General features: G+C 38.6%; 1 protein-coding gene across 1 annotated transcript in view; it reads left to right on the forward strand.

Annotated features, from left to right (window-relative positions):
- Positions 1–15,492, forward strand: part of cpped1 (calcineurin-like phosphoesterase domain containing 1) — a 45,262-nt gene that overhangs the window by 26,340 nt on the left and 3,430 nt on the right. The window lies entirely within an intron of this gene.

The raw sequence follows: 15,492 nt of genomic DNA on the forward strand, positions 1-15,492 counted from the left end.
TGGTGGAAGATTAGATGAATAATACTGGAACTAATAAAAACTAAACCAAAACTTACCTTTTTCTAAATTAAAAACTGAACTAAACTAGAAAAAAACTGCTTTGAGAACTAATTATATCTAAACTGCACCTTCATCTCAATTTCCCTACATTTATAAGATTTGTTTTCAAAACTAGGCCCTATGCTCCTACAATTTCCACATCCTAAGAATTTCCAAAATCTGTTTTTTTTGTCTGACTTAAGGACATGAAATCATTAGCATCTATAAGCTCTGCTAGATCAGACTGTTTTATTTTTTCTTGTGATGATTATGATTGTGATTATTTCTGCTGCTGTTGATCAAAATTAAATTAATCATTCATTTTGTTACTTCCCTCAAAGGAGGTTGTGTTTTTGGGAGTTTGTCTGTTTGTCTGTGAACAACATAGCTCAAAAAGTAACTAACACATCTTCATGAAATTTTCAGGAAATATTCAAAATAAAACAAGGAAGAAGTGATGACATTTTGGTGGCGATCCAGATCACCGTCTGGATCCAGGATTTTTTTAAAGGATTCTCTATGATTGTGAGACAGGGCCGTTTTCACCAAATGTGTATATAACTCCACGATAAATGGTCGGATTGCTTTGCAAAACAATACAAGACAAGGTCACCATAATTTTTGACGGATGCAAAAGTACGATCCAGATCCTGGCAATATTCTGGATACTAAGATCCTGAATATGAAATATGTACTGGGTCATCATAATTTTGAACACTGTCAGGTAACAAATTATCGTACAAACCTGCAACTAACACCAAATTGTAGCAGACAGTCTGCTGAAAGGGAGTATAACATTAAAGTAGGACTAAAGTGTGACATGACAATCACAATATGCTTGATGGAGGTCTGCGCTCTCTGAATGCTTTTCTAGCTAGTTCATCAATTTGACAGTTTTCCAGATGTTTTGTAGCCTGTAAGTTAGAATTTTAAAGTCTATTAGAACAACAGGAAAACTAGTTGTTTCAGCACTCCCTTACTCTAAACACACACTTTAAGCTTTCACATGAAGCAAACTTCATGAAACACATGTTGCTCTGGATGCTGGAGTTTCCTGCGGCGCAAACAAGCATGTGGTGAAATATTGAAATGGAGACACAGCAGGGTATTAAGACAAGAAAATGAGATTGGATGAAGAATTGCAAATAAAATAGTTACTATCTGCATATTGAAGAAAAAAATAACAAAAAGTGATGTTCATCTCTGTGGCTGCACATTGAGGGACCATGTTTTTTTGTGTTCTCTGATTCGTGTTAAGTTACGTCTCCTCTGGACATCAGCTTGATTGGCTGTGGTGATTTTTTTCTTCCTCTTTACGTTGAGTTATTCACGCATCATGTGCCTTCCATGTTGAGCTGCACCCTGTGATCCGAAGCCCTCCAGATGTGCTCTTGTACTCCGGTGATCATGACTGTCATTACAGTAAAGGGCAGCATCATTAGCCACACACACACACACACACACACACACACACACACACACACACACACACACACTCCAGCAGCACTGGAGCATCAACGCATTGGAACGGATGGAGCATTCACGCCATTTTTCTGGAGAGATTTTGATTACAGTAAGCACTTGACAGGGACAAGTCTCTATCTCTCTGTGCAGCTAGCTTTGCTTTAATTTCACCCAAGGAAAAATGCAGATTTACCAACAAACAGCTGAAGGATTACATGTTTTTAGAGAGAAAAAAAGGAATTTTGCTCCAGGATCCCTTATGGAAGCACTTTGTAACTGTGTTTCCTTTTATCAATAGCACACTGATGTTGTTCAAAACACTCTTCAAGGATAGCTGCCTATTCCTGTGAGTTTGCCTCTTAGCTGAATGAAACAGCAGTCTGTCTGAAGAAAAAGAAGTAAAACTTGGACGCTTTAACTGCCTTGAAATGGAAATACTGGATGTCACACAAACGTGTCTTTGGCTTCAAATCAAACCCTCCCCGACACACTCTCCGTCCACTGTGAAGGTGTCTCTTTGCGGTGTCAGTTGACTAAAAGCAGCTGGGGATTCGGCTCAGCAGTGTAAGAGTGTTACAACCACAGCTTCTGGGTTGTGCAACAGCCCCCCCTCCCCTCCCTCTCCCAGGATATATGATGGAAATAGAAAATATAGTCCCCTGCAGACAAAGAAATACATGTAATTGATTTTTCCCCTCTGAGGTATTTTTCATTTCTCCCTCTACTTCTTCTTTTTTAGCGCATATGGAGATGTTTGAGTAATTATGTGTGTGACTGCTTATTCTGTTTATTTTACACCAGCTTTGCTCAGTGTGTGTGTTTCCTTTGCATATAAATCACTTTGCAGTTTGTGCTTTCCTTTACGCCTGATAAATTCCACAGTTCGTGTATGTCACTGTAGACTATATATATGTTATCTCAGGCCCACAGCTGCATATTGGGGAAAGTGTGACACCAATTAGTCTTCCTGTGGCTCATCAGAGCGAGTGGCTCCACCTTCTGGGGTCTATTGACTGCTTTCAGCTCATATTAATGATGCCGTGTTGCCATGTGATGACCCCCTCGTGGTTAGGTGTACTATCTGGCAGTGCGTTCTTAAGTGTTTAAGCAATTACTAGCATTTTTAATTCGACAGTGGAATGGCTCGGTGTTACCTCATAACTTTAATTGTACACTTGCTGTCAGTGGGCCGTATCATCAGAGTCTAAACCTGACAAAACTCTTCTAATGAAATTAGAATTACAAATACTTTACTGTGTAAAAGAGCAGATGAAATAACCAAATTTCCCCCGTGGATAAATGAAGTAAGAATGTCAGAGGAGTATGTAGCATATGTTTACTGTTAAAATGATCATCTAGGATGGATAAAATAGAAAGACAAGTTGAAAAGGCCAATGACATCAGAAGATCTAAACTCAAAAGAGGGAAATAAGACTGATGGCAATACTTAACAAGACACCAAAGTCTGTAACTGAGGTTTCAAAAAGATATTGTTATGAAGAGGAAAATTGAATAGGCGGAAAGTGATGTTATTTTCAGACCATAAACGTTTGGTTATCAAATTATATAAAAAATGTATTTTTATTATATAAAAAATGTATTATTATTATTATTATTATTATTATTACAACAATATTTTTAGAACGTTGTTTCAATAGTTTAACTTGTTTTCATCACACTACATGAAACCCAAGAAAAACCAAGATATGTTTCTATTATCAGTCTTTGGTTATGATGGCAACTTTATTAGGTACACCTGCTCAGTTACTTGATAACATACATATCTAATCAGCCAATCACATGGCAGAAAACTGTTGACATGTGGTACAGACCTGCCGAATTTCAAACTAAGGATTAGAATGAAAAAGAAAGGAGATTTAAGAGTCTGATTGTGGTATGGTTATTGGTCCAAGTACTTCAGAAACTGCTGATCTGCTAGGGTTTTCACCCACAACCATCTCAAGAGAGAATGGTCCCAATAGAGAAAATATCCAACGAGCGGCAGTTCTGTGGGCCAAAATGCCTTGTTGATGCCAGAGGTCAGAGGAGAATGGACAGACTGGTTGGAGCTGATAGAAAGGCAACAATAACTCAAATAACCACTGGTTACAACCGAGGTCTGCAGAAGAGCATCTCTGAACACACAACACGTCCAACCTTAGAGCATTCACACAGGCTCACCTAAACTGGACCATAGAAGATTGAGAAATGTTACCTGGTCTGATGAGTCTGGATTTCTGCTGCAACGTTCAGGTGCTAGACTCAGAGTTTTGAGTAACATGAAAGCATGGATCAATCCTGCCTTGCATCAATGGTTAAGGTTGCTCCTGGTGTTGTAATGGTGTGGAGGAGGTTTTCTTGGCTCACTTTGGGCCCCTTAGTACCAACTGAGTATCATTTTAAGTCTACAGCCTCCCTGAGTATTGTTGCCAACTATCTATTCCTGCAAGTTTGCTTTGAAAAGGTCTTTCACTCTGTACAGTCGATTTGTTTCAAACAATCAGGCAAAGCTCTGCTACCCCAGAGGAACTTCTTTACTCTTATTATAAGTACCTCTGTGCTGCCTTATCACTGTCATACTAGTAATCATTGTAAATAATGCTCTCTGTGGCCTACCTATACCAGTTATCACTATATGTATTCAAGTCAGTATGCATTGTCTTTCTGCAAGCAGAAGAAGAAAAATATGAAAAAACTGCCTTTTGCACACTCAATGAGGATGTTGAATTTAGAGGGAACAGGTTTAACATGCATCCAGGATCTCTCCAGATAAGACTGAATTCCCTTCACTGGGAACCAGTGTCTCCTTTCCAAGAGGCAAACAGTGAAGTAGAAATCCCTGCAGTGCTCTCAGCCTCTCCGCTACTCATAGATGGTACTACTGTAATTAGATTTCTTTGCCTCCTTCCATCTCCTCTTCCTCCTCCTTCTCCTCCTTCAAGGTTTATATTTTGCATTCAGGATACCTTCAGCGTGCACAAACAAGGACAAATGAAAGCACTCAGGATATACACATGCACACTTCAGCACTGCCTCCGAACACTGTTAACGCATTGAAAAAACAAAACCCAGTGTGAAGCTGAGAAATTTATTGGAATCCCCATCATGGCTGGCAGCTAAAGAGTTGTAGATACACTAGCTAATTAGAGGCAAAGATAAGCTATGTGCTCCCATGCTTTTCCTCCTTTGTCTCCCACTCTTTCTCTCTTTCTGCCGCCGGTTGTCTTGATCAGCATGGGTCCTTCTCTGCTCAAAAGTGAAGACACATTTATCACCAGCTGGGTGTTTTGATAAGAGGCCATGGTTAAGCCTTTTAACCCCTGTGATTTAATGATGAGGCCTTCTTTTTTTTTCTGTATCTTACACTAAAACCAAAGGTGGGTGCAGATGGGGGATATTTACCAGGCATTTTGGATTCAACAAGGCTGGTTTGGTTGAGGTGAGATGGTTTGATATCAAGGGGACACTTTGAGTAATAGATTCATGGGTCTAAAGGCTTATCAGATGCATGATAGGGAGTGGTGATTTATAATTCTATTAAAGAGGGAGTATGTATAACTCTGTAAGTTCATCACCGCAAGAGGTATGTTTTTTTTTTTTTTCTCTCACAATCGTTAGGTTAAAAAAAAGTAACTTAAATGTCAACTCACCATACATAATTCTGATGAGTTTTTGGCAGTATTTGCTGGAAGAGCCTTGAGTGTTTGGATTTCTTTACTGTTTATTCACGAGAGTGCAATTGAAACTGACAGTTTAAGTATTTTCAAAAAAGTAAGTGAGATACCGAGCAACATGAATTAGCCTGCCTCAAAGGAGACAGCATGACCCTACAGATGGCATTACAGCAGGGTTTTTTGTATTATTTAGTCAAATTCAGTCTGTGTCTCCTAATATAAATTATCATGTCCTTGCAAATTTTTCCTCTTAAAAAAAAAAGAGAGAGAAAAGAAAGATGCAAGAAGTATTGTTGACTTTGAAACCTAAATATTAAGAGCTCCCCCTGCTGACTGGATGCAGTAAAAGTCATACTAACATCAAGATGAGGCCGGTGGGGATATTGTAGGTCAAAGTAAGAAATTAAAAGGTAACACTTCATTTTGATTGTCCATCTGTTGACACTCAACAACTATCAGAAGATATTCAGCACAATTTTTCAGCAGACAGGTAACATACATTCAACTAATTATCAGTAGAGAATAAAGTGCATTCCAAGGTTGTTGTTTTTTTTTTAAGTTTCCTGACACTTGTCTTGTCTGTGATAAGCATTTCAACTGACAGGTTGATGAGTCTTGTTAAATATAAATTGATGAACTGTTGATATGAAACTACATATCTACTGATAATGCACATTATGTATGTATTTTTCTTGTCTGATGACTAGTCTTGTGATATATAAACTGACAATTAGTCGAAATGCAACTACTATCTGCTGATAGCTTCTTTAGTGTCAACAGACGAACTATCAAAATAAAGTGTTACTAATTAAAAAAGTGAATAACCTGTCAGATTTCTCTCAAACATGCCATGTTTTGGCCAATATTCCCTCCTGACAGTGTAAGAGCCCATGGTAAAGAAACATAAGGATCACCACATTATGAGTGCAGGATGATTAGGTCCCATAATGTGTTGCGAATGACCAAAAGGCATTTATCCACTCTGAGGGATAAATGACATGCTGGCTACTTTCATTTCCCAGCTTTCTTTATGATTGTGTGCATGTATGTGTATGATGTGTGTGTCTGGAGGACACAGGGTGGGAGATGCAGCATGGTGACTGATGCCTGAGAGTGATTTATGGGGCTGCAGAATGCCTCACCACACTACATCATTTTGTGTCCCTCTGTCATGCAAATTATCAACAGGCGTCCTTTCATGATAAATTATTACCCGAACCTGCACTTTAATGACAACCGCCATTCACTACAGGCAGACATTACATGTTCTCTCCTACGCAGCGCGGCCTCATGGATGTGTAGATGAAGGCTTTGTTCAGAGCCACATTGAGAGTTTTTGGTTGAAGAATGAGACAGAAAAGGAAAGAGAAATGATCAGAAGGGAAATGGTTTTTCTCAGTGGTGTGGTTTCTTAGCATGATAGGAACCTAGCTTGCAATTAGCAAATCCAATCAGTGACCACAAGATGAAAGCGAGATGATGGAGGATGAGGAGGAAGGGGCTTCAAACGTGATTCGCTGAGCATGGAGGTTTCTTTACATCCTTTAATCTTTTATTTTGTACTTCAACAATTAGCAATTTAACAGTAGAGGTGTTTCAGAATGTTCAACTGCATCCTCTAATTAAGACAAATTGGTGATTGCAGAGTATAAAAATGATATAAAATCCTGCTGCGGATCGAGGAGAAGTCTCTTCTCCTTTCTGTGCATTTTTTTTCCATATTTCCATTTTGAATTCAATTTGACTGAGGGTAATTTTCCTCCGTTAGCATTCAATATGTTTTCATCACCCTGACTGCTTACTCCGAGTTTTTTTCCATTAGGTTCACTCCAACACCCACCTTCCCTTCCGTCCCTCCTTCCCCAAACTTTGTCTGTAAAAAGCAAAAGGCCAGTTTCCCAGATGGGAGTCTTTATCACAAAGAAAGGCACAAAAGGGCCAGCACTGTTTCAAGGCTGACAGGTAAATGGGATTTCCGTGGAGACAAGACGTGGAATTATCACCCCAGAGAGTGCACGTGTTATCGCGAGGGCACCCACTCAGCAGGAAAGAGGAAATGGGAGAATGCAGCAAAGCACGGCAGGGACAAAAAAGGATGAAAGTGGACAAATAATGGACTGAGTGATACTGCTATTCACCCTAGATGAGGCATTTCTCAGTAGCTTAATACATATTCAGCATCCTTACTGAGCATAGTCTATGAGAAAGTATTTGTTCAGCATGGTATTGTTATTAGAAGATAAAGGACATATTCTTTTCAAAGAGCAGAGAACAGATACCGTGCAACAGTTATGTTTCAAGCTGCACCAGGCAAACCGGGTTGATTGTTCAGAGAAACACTCTGGAGAACAATGCATACGAGTGAAATGCTCTGATTCTAGCAAAGCATCAGAAATGAGCTGTGAATTGCATTTCTTTATCATCAAATCAAGGCCATTTTCTCAGAGGGGTGCCAGCCATCCTTTTCTCTGGAAGCAGTGGTGAGACCAACTGCAAGTCATTAAGTCCATGGGATTTATTCACAGAAAAAGAAACAGACATGACTCTGTTGTGGAAACAACCGTAACCTGCAGTCACTAAAATTTAAAGCCTAAGGAAGGAAGGAAGTAGTATATTTTGTGGAATTTATCACAATAAATGACTTTATTTTGTTCATGTAGATGACAAGTTAAACAGTAGCCACGGTTATGTGAGGGGTTTTTCGTCTTTCCGAATGGAATCTTCCTGAATGACTTTTCCGAAAACAATAGTAAACATGGAAAGGAATATTCCAATCTCTGGTCTACATGCACTGCTATAATCAAACAGAATAGTCTATGGGGCATGCGCAGACAAACGTAAACATCCCGTTTCTTAACAAAGACGGAGGACGACAGTTTTTTTTTATCACACTATTATACTCAATATTGCGAGTTTTTCGTCCGTCCAGTCTTGAAATTATGTTAAGTTCTTCAAAGTTTGGATCAAAAGCAAACCTTCCTCCAGTACTGACTGCTCGCCGCGATTTTTAGAATTGAGGAATGTCTCTGGTTGCTTCTTACGTCATATCTGAGCATGCGCTGAAAGAAGGCACCCTGGCAACTTTCGGAATGAGTGGATACGAGACCTCAAACGGTTTGGGGAAAGGAGTATTCCACCCCTGTGAAACCGATTAAATTTCCATTCAGATTGGCACTTTTCTTTCAGAATGAGGTGGATACAAAGGTTATATTCTCTCCGTTTGAGCAAATAAACCGAATGCAAGCGGAATATTTGGGTCCATGTATACGTGGTTAGTGAGTAATACAAATGAATGGTAGTCAGAAAAAAAGGAAAACAGAACAAGACAATTACTGATTTAGTTTCTCAGTTTACATGAGCAAAAAGGAGTAGGAAGAAGTATCAACTTATCCAATCCTACCCTTTTGAAATGTGTTACATCAAATCATAACACTGTGTTTGAAAACATTTTTTTAAACATGTACAATGGATATTTAACAAAGCAGTTATACAGAAAAAAATACACTCATACAGATGTATTTATTACAAATGTAGTTACCATTCTCTGTAAAACCTTGTAAAACATACAAGTTGCTTAAGTTACCAATAGAGGTTCATAACACAAAAAAATAGGGTTATAACTTTTATTCAGCCATTATAGATGATTCTTTTGCAACATTAGTGGTTTAACTCTAGAAACAACATTGTAGGCTAACCAGTTCATCCACCGCTCAGGTCAAGACTGAAACCATTCAAGTCTTGGGTCTCTTAGCATGAATATTGTTCCACATGTCAATGGTCCCAGGTGGAAAAAGTGTTGTACTCAGATTTTGACATGTTAGCGCACTAAGTTTTGATGGCAAAAAAACATTGCTTGCTAAACACAAGTATGAATAACTCCTGAAGTGTTTGGGATTAGAACCTAAGTGATCTCCATTGGTTTTCAGTGCACACCAGCTAAAGGGCTTTACGAGCAGTACTTTTTATAAAACCAGAATAGTGACCTGTGTTCCATGGTAAATCAATACTTTCAGAATATTCTATCATCGAGCTCTGAAACAACACTCAGGTTTCCAGGGTTCTCAATTCTTTTTTATTTTTATTTTGTGTATTGTTTATTCCCATGCAGGCAATCTCTGCCTCCACACCTCGCTCTGAAAGAATACTTTCTCACATTCATTTTCTGGCAGACAATTTCAGGGGTCAGCTTCATCTTTTGAAAGCAATGCAAGGAAGACAGCTTTCTTTTTTTCTGTTTATACTTTTTTTGATTGTTTATCTTTTATTCATGCAGGCTATCTTTGGGAATGGAAAATGATTTTCTTCTTTGGATAGGTCGTCAATTCCCTGAAAAGATTTTTTTTTTCAAACTGGGGATAGGTGCACTGGTGTGACTTCTAAAGCCTGTATATTGAGGAGCCAAATTGCTTCTATGAAAGTGGTTTTGCTCTATAAGAACCCTTGTGACAGGCCAGTAAAGGAGGCTGCTTTAGTTCTTTGACAAATATGTTCCCACTCCCAGTGCTGCTTTAGACCTTGAAATAAAGCCTTAATGCTTTGAGAAGAAGATCCAATTTTGCTTGGTCGACATTAAACAGGTTAGCTCCTCAGGGCCAGAGAGGAAATTAGTGGATGAGAGCACAGAATAAAATCAGTGATTCCAGTGTTTTAAATGTACACAGAGACAGTTCTGGTTGGCTGAGAGAATTTGAGAAGTATATTTACACCAGGAAAATGCTGAACTGGGATAATAGAATTATTATTTATCACCAGGCAGGGAGGTCCCTGATGAGCTATACCACCAAATTGAAGGTACCGCATGCAGATGGTTGATCCATATGACAAGAGAGGTCCTGACTAAAAGTACAATAAGTTAGAGAACAAAGTTCATTTGGTTAACAAGCTTATGCTAAGCTAGCTTGCTTGTCTAGCTTAGCATTAAGACTAGAACCAGGGGCATTTAGCTTGCCTTGCACACTTTTAGGGTTACTAGCTTCACTTTTCTACAAGGGCCATGTAAAAACACATTTTTGGCATTTTTTTTTTTGTCCCTGAGTTGCTACGCTAACTAGGTGCTTGCTTTAGCCATACAACTATCGTAAACAAACAAAGCAGTGAAATTAATCCTCTCATTAAACTCTTGAGAAAAATACTGACAATCTATCCATCAAATGTAAAACAATTCTATCGGGGTTATCTGACTCATCTGGAACTACGTATGCACCAAACAAGAACACTTAATGCAGCTTTTCAGGTTGCAAAAAAAACACAAGTTCCAAAAATATAACAATGCTTGATGTGGCCCTTTTCATGATGCTCCCATTCAGCAGAAATCAAAGCAGCCATGATGTAACTGTAGCTATTGTTAAAGAACTCAGCATGATTTTTTCAATGTTTTTTCTTTTTAATTTCAAACCATAATCCACAAAGAGGCTGCACAGGCTTTTTACATCACGTTTCGAGTGTGACGTACATATGGGGGAAGCTCACTGCTGTTGCTCTCTGTCATGTGTTATGCATGTGGGATACAGAATAAGAACCACATGGCGACGCCGCAGTGAGATATGTTTACACTCCAACGCTCCTGCACACTGTGTTTGACGGCGGGATTAATCACTTAGTTTTACAGGTGGTTTAGAAAAAAAAAATAACATTCAGCTCAAAATACATTTCCTCCCCTGCTTATTCATTCGTCATTACTATAACAGGACTAATTCCTGTCTGTCACTTCTTTACTCTTGCTACCTTGGTGTCTCCCTCCCACCGCCTCATTTCTCTGAGGTGACGGAGGAGTCACAGCCCTCATGTGGTTACTGTACTGAATCCAATGTCTCTACAATCAGCGTGGCTAAATGAGTCATCAGGTGATCCCATCAAAGATTTTCAATGCTTCACACTTCTGCTTGCTGCTTGGCTTTGTTTTCATTCACAGAGTCTGAGTAATTGTAGATGAGCTGTGTAATTCCTCCTCGGACAGATGAATAAACTGTCAGCAAGGAGGAAAGACACCATAGTATACACACTTGGTGTGTAAATTAATGATTGCTTGCTTTTACCTTGAGTTATGAAGGCATATTTGGCCTGGGGGCTGTGATCCAGAGTCAATGAGAGACAAGATGACACTATCATATACAGTGCAAATGCACATGCATCTTAAACCAGACCAAGGTGAGCGCTGGAGCCAGAAGCCCCTGGGATAACATTTTTTTTAAAGGACTGTTCAATGCCTGTTCTTGAAAAGCAGTAACATAACTTCTCAATTACATTTAACTTATTATATTTATGACAAAACAAATGTTTGGCACTGGCATTGTAATCAATGTAAGCTGTAATGTGTAGTGAGCATAGACTGTAAAAAAAAAAAAAGGACGTCCGCTTGCTCAGCTCGAAGTGAGGTCTCCACAAACCTGCTCCCTCTGGTGGCTGGCTGTAGTATAAGTTAAAAAATCCGGCTTTCCAGTCATTCCAAATGGGCTGTGTTCAAACTTTAAAATATTAATACTCCTCGTAGAAATGTTTCTCACGTCTGATTGTTGTGGTGATTTGAAGATATTATTTGGCTGTCTTGTATTCAGGTCTTCTTTTTTCTTAAAAGTTTCATTTTCATTAGTTATACGAGGCTTTACATAACGTCTAACAATGATTGACAGCTGCCATTCTTGTGTATTTTTTTCGGGGATTGTAAAATATGTTGGGAGGTAGAGTTAAGAAGTGATTAGACTCCCAAAAGAAAAATATATATATTTTTTTTTTTGTCACCCAATCAGATTCTCCCAGAATCCCTTACAGTCCCTACTGCACAGACTCTGGCTGCAAAACCGCTACAATGGCTGCGCCTGTGACAGGGGTGTTTTGGCTTCAAATTCGTACAATGATAAATGGCAGAGCCACACTGTCCACTCTATATATAGTATATGGTAGTGAGTAGGTGGCTGTGCAAAACAGAACCCACTCACACAAAGGCCCTGTTTCCTGCCTTTGAGAGGACAGTAAATACACTTCCTGTCGCCTCCTATTAAAGCAAAATTGCTCGAAAAAAAATACAAACAAGGCAAACAAAATAAAAACACCTAAAGAAAAAAAATCTCCACAAGACACTGCTCACCCTGTCTGAATTCTAATTTGCATAACCACTTGATAACTGTATTACCCTTCATATTACCTGGCTACCAACCAAAGATGTATGCATGTTGATTGATTGATATAGTGGGGTTTTCAGTGGGGTTTTTTTTCATAGTTTAAAGATGTCCCTTCAGTTCTGTATCTGGTTCCATGCCACCAGATTCTTATTAGCCTCTTTGATGTAAGAGTTATTACATCAAACAGACATCTCTAATCTCTATAAAGTTTGAAAGTCTACAAATTTTGTTATAGTTGGCATTAAACTGATGGTCCCTTTAAAAGTAATGAAATGTTCTTCTGTTGCAGTATTTATGTTGACATTTCTGTCTTCATTCAGCTGTCATTTTTAGAGTTTTACAGTTGGCACATTTAAACACAAATAAAGAAAGGGCACAACTTTTTAACCCTAGTGCCATAAGTACCTACCCTTTTAGCTTGTAATGAATAACTGTCATCTGTACACTTATAGTAACTTCTTTTATGGTTTACTATCTACCATCTGAGCCAGTGGGAGCATACAGGTATTAAACAGAAGAGGCCCCAGGATGGAGCCTTGGGGGACTCCACTTGTAGTTCTTGTCTAGTCAGATTTTAAGTTACCTGTGGTCACAGTAGTCTATCCTTAAGCTAAGATTTGAACCAGCTGAGCATTGTGCCAGAAAGACCTACCCAGGTTAGATGTTAAACAGTAGAGGCCCCGGGATGAAGCCTTGGGGGACTCCACATGTAATTCTTGTCCACTGGGATGTTAAGTTATGTATAAATACAAAGTAGTCCTTTAGGTTAGATTTTAATGAGGCAATGGATGGGGTCCAGTAGGTCTTCAGGCTGCTCTCACATCTGTGCCTGTTGTCATTATTTCCCGACTCCAAAGAACCAGCCGTAGATTAAAACTGCTGCTTTTGCCTTTTCGAGCTAGATCATTGTTGATAGGTTTTGACCAATCAGGGTCAACTTCTTTTTTTCCAAGCAATAATGATGGTGAATTCTGATTTACATCACATATATAATCTAAAAGGATTAAAAGAAATTCTTCTTACATTTCAAGATAAATTTCAAGAGCTGGCATTGTACACTATTTTCTGTGAGGAAAGAAAAACAGTGGGTGTTTACATCCCTCCTGAGCATTTCTGGCAGGTCAGGTGCTTTTGGTACATCAGGTGCCTGTGGCTCTAGAGCTGCAGCTGGATACTATTCCCCTATATGGCCAACAAGAGCCATGCACACACTCACACACGTACACAAAAGCAGATTCATTAAATGTTTTGTTCACTGTAACATAGCTGCAGGCTGACCCGCAGGCCTCACACAGAGCTGCAGCCCCAGGTTTGCATTCTAAATTAATTAAGCCTGGACACACACACACACGCACACATTCTGTATAGGCCTCGATTTCTATCTGTGGTAGATTAATTATTAAATGCATGCGCAACTGCTGTCCTCATCTGAGTCTGAATATACACACACATCTAGGTCATTTGTATTCTGTTGCCGTTTCACTTTTATTTGATGATTCAGGGTAAATTTCACATAACTGACATGGTAGTATCAGCTGTGGATGTATGTGATCTGCCAGGAAAGAGTCTCCTTGTCTTTGTTGTGCAGATTTTTTAAGGCTGGGCCTTTTTCTTTCTTCTGAGCTGATTATAGTTTTTCTCCTTTGTTGCCAGTTTTCTGTCTCTTTTCCTCGTCTTTGGGCTTGGTGTCTCTCCAGTAGCAAAAATTCCCTTTCTGTTTGAAAATAAATCACTTAAAAAGAGGATGGCTAATTTTCTTTGCCAAAAGCCCACGGTGGAAACTAAATCCCCTCCTCTACACGGGCAAACAGATTGGAATATGCAAAAGACACAGGAAGATATTTTGGTACTTCCTCTTGGGGTTTGTTTCTTTACTCATAAAGTTTTTCTTCAGTTCTTTCATCCATCACCTTTGAATACCGGTTACAACATCACCAACTCCACAGAAATACTGAACACAAACTCTGGCTACCACCAACTTACCCCAGCATGACTTCAGGGTTTTCTGTTTCTTTATTCCCAAACGGCGTCAAACTTTCAGACACAGTGAAATGCCCCACTGGTTGATGGAGAGTCTTGTGTTTCCATTTGAAGAGCTCAGTCATATCAGCGGTAGTGACACAGCATCACAGCCTCAGGGCCGAGTCAAACCCTCTCAGTCTATTAATGATGCTGTGTGTGTAATTGAAAATAAATTGAAAATCTTGTCTCCTCTGATCAAAGCTCCCAGAGTTTTCAAAATGAGCTGCAAGTGGAAGGCTCCCTAACTGCTGAACTTCTTTTCTTTCTTTCTTTCTGTCTTTTTCCTTCTTTCTTTCTTTCTTTCTTTCTTTCTTTCTTTCTTTCTTTCTTTCTTTCTTTCTTTACTTATATTTTCTTTTTCTTTTTTAACACTTTCTTTTCACTTTTTTACAGTTTCCTTTGTATTATTTCTTCCTTTACTTTTGCTTTTTTTTACCACTATTAATTTACTCATTCTGATGTCTTTTTTTAATCCTACTTTTCTTTCTTTACTCTTTCTTTTCTCATCTTCGAATCTCTCTTTTTTCTTTACTCTCTCTATTCCCATCTTTTGATAATCCTTTTTTCTTTCTTTCCCCTTTTCACCTCTATCTTTTCTCATATTTCTTCCTCTCCAGTTTTATTAATCTTGTTTTTTTTCTAGTTTTTGTTCGTTTGTTTCTTTACCCTTAAATGAATTGAATTGAATTTATTTATTTAATAGGGACAATGCAGTTTAACATAGTTCCATCACCAAGTATGAATCTGATGTGCTGCACAGAGAGTTTATAGCAAATGCTAATTTCCAACTCTTGTCCCTAGTTGGGCCTTTAAAAGTCAGAAAAAATATTTTTTTTCTGCTATTATCTTTTGCTTCCTTACTTCTTTTTCTTAACTTTTCTTTTCTTTTTACATTTTTTTATATTTTTTAGTTGTTTCCCCCTCCTATTTCCCTCATCTCATTTTCCTTTCACATTTTTTTCTTCTTTCCTTTTCTCTTATCAATACCTCATTAAATATCCCACATATTTTTCCACACTCTCCACCTCTTTCTGTTTTCCTTTTCCACATTGTTTTTCTTTTTCTCTCCTTTTTGTTCCCAACTTCATGTTTTGATTTGTTTTTTTGTAACTTTGTGTCTCCTTCATCTCTCCTCTTTCCTTTTTTCCACCAACGCCTCTTTCCACCTACAAACA

This window comes from Halichoeres trimaculatus, unplaced genomic scaffold, assembly GCF_033239565.1.
Source record: "Halichoeres trimaculatus isolate MK-OKI-2021-1 unplaced genomic scaffold, fHalTri1.1 fHalTri1_scaffold_23, whole genome shotgun sequence".
Classification (NCBI taxonomy): domain Eukaryota; kingdom Metazoa; phylum Chordata; class Actinopteri; order Labriformes; family Labridae; genus Halichoeres; species Halichoeres trimaculatus.